We start from the raw sequence: 1,234 nt of genomic DNA, 5'->3' as shown, positions 1-1,234 counted from the left end.
AAATTGTGATGAAATACACAAATTTTATCACCTTAACTATTTTTTTATAGTCTTCAAACATTATTGCATTTTAACCTTCATCATGTGACAATGCATTCATGAAACAATCTGCAGACTAGTTTTAACAAATCAAAGAACACTTTTAAGCAGACATGACTGTCCTAAATTGTGTCTTAGGTAATAATTTTACAAACATTGCTTATATTAGTGGTAATGCTGGAGCTGCAGAGCATTGCACCTTCTCCAAGCTGCACATAGAGAACCACCAATAGTGTGGTGGGACCTGTGGCCCTTCCCACGAGCCTACAGATGTGGGCCCTCACATCTCCCTGTGCTTGTGGACTGGTTTCGTGGTCCACTGGGTGTCAGGATTTCTCCTAATAGCCTTATGGAATGGATCAATGTGGGTAACCTCAAAGAATTTGTATGTGGAATCTTGACCAACCCAGTTAAGAAGTCAGGACTCTCAGAACCCCACAGTGGCATCCAGCTTGCTTCTCGGCAACAGACTGAAGACTTCAAGCAAACTTTAGTGGTTAACTCCATGATGGACAGGCTTGCCTTAGGTCGCACCCTTATGAACAGCATATGCGGCCACCGTGGTGCACACGATTCTGATAAATGACATAGACTTGCTTGGCTTAGCATCCCAGCCTGCTCGCTTTGACAGAGCAGATGTGGAGCACAGACAGCTGGCGGTACTGCCAGCGGCGCAGCCCGAGAAGGAAGCGCATTACGTCCGACTGCTTCTTCATCCATAGCTCCTGGATGTACTTGCAAGCGCCCATCTTGGTTTACCTGATGTTTGCGGCCAGGCGGGAAGGGAGAGCTTTTCTCCCACCTCATCTGAACTATTTTCAGCTGTATAGTTCCAAGGCAATAAGTAGTTTTACATTCTTGTACAAATATCATCAACATTCATGTTCAGACCTCTTTTCATATTGCAAAACAGAAACGCTGCCCAGTAAATAGTAGATCTGTTCCCCTCTCCCTCCAGCTGCTGACTCCACCTCCTCTAGTCAGTGATCTCTGTTCCCAGGTTTGACTGGCAGCAAGCACCTTCCCTACATCACCCGGATTTCCTGCCCGTGTGCCCATCTTTCCTGTTGTCCGGTCCCTTCTCCCAGTGATCTGCAGGGAATGGACCAGGAGTTCCCTGGGGAGTGTAAAGTTGCAGCTTCCTGGTGAAGCTGCCCAGATGGCCATGCTTACAATGTTTGGTCTCGCTTTTGCA

At 46.8% G+C, this 1,234-nt stretch overlaps 1 pseudogene; it reads right to left on the bottom strand.

The window, feature by feature from the left end:
- Positions 1-204: 204 nt before the first annotated feature.
- On the bottom strand, positions 205-788 carry LOC118670322 (annotated as a pseudogene).
- Positions 789-1,234: the final 446 nt, after the last annotated feature.

Source organism: Myotis myotis, unplaced genomic scaffold, assembly GCF_014108235.1.
Source record: "Myotis myotis isolate mMyoMyo1 unplaced genomic scaffold, mMyoMyo1.p scaffold_m19_p_15, whole genome shotgun sequence".
Lineage (NCBI taxonomy): Eukaryota > Metazoa > Chordata > Mammalia > Chiroptera > Vespertilionidae > Myotis > Myotis myotis.
This window is presented reverse-complemented; position numbering and strand designations above follow the sequence as displayed.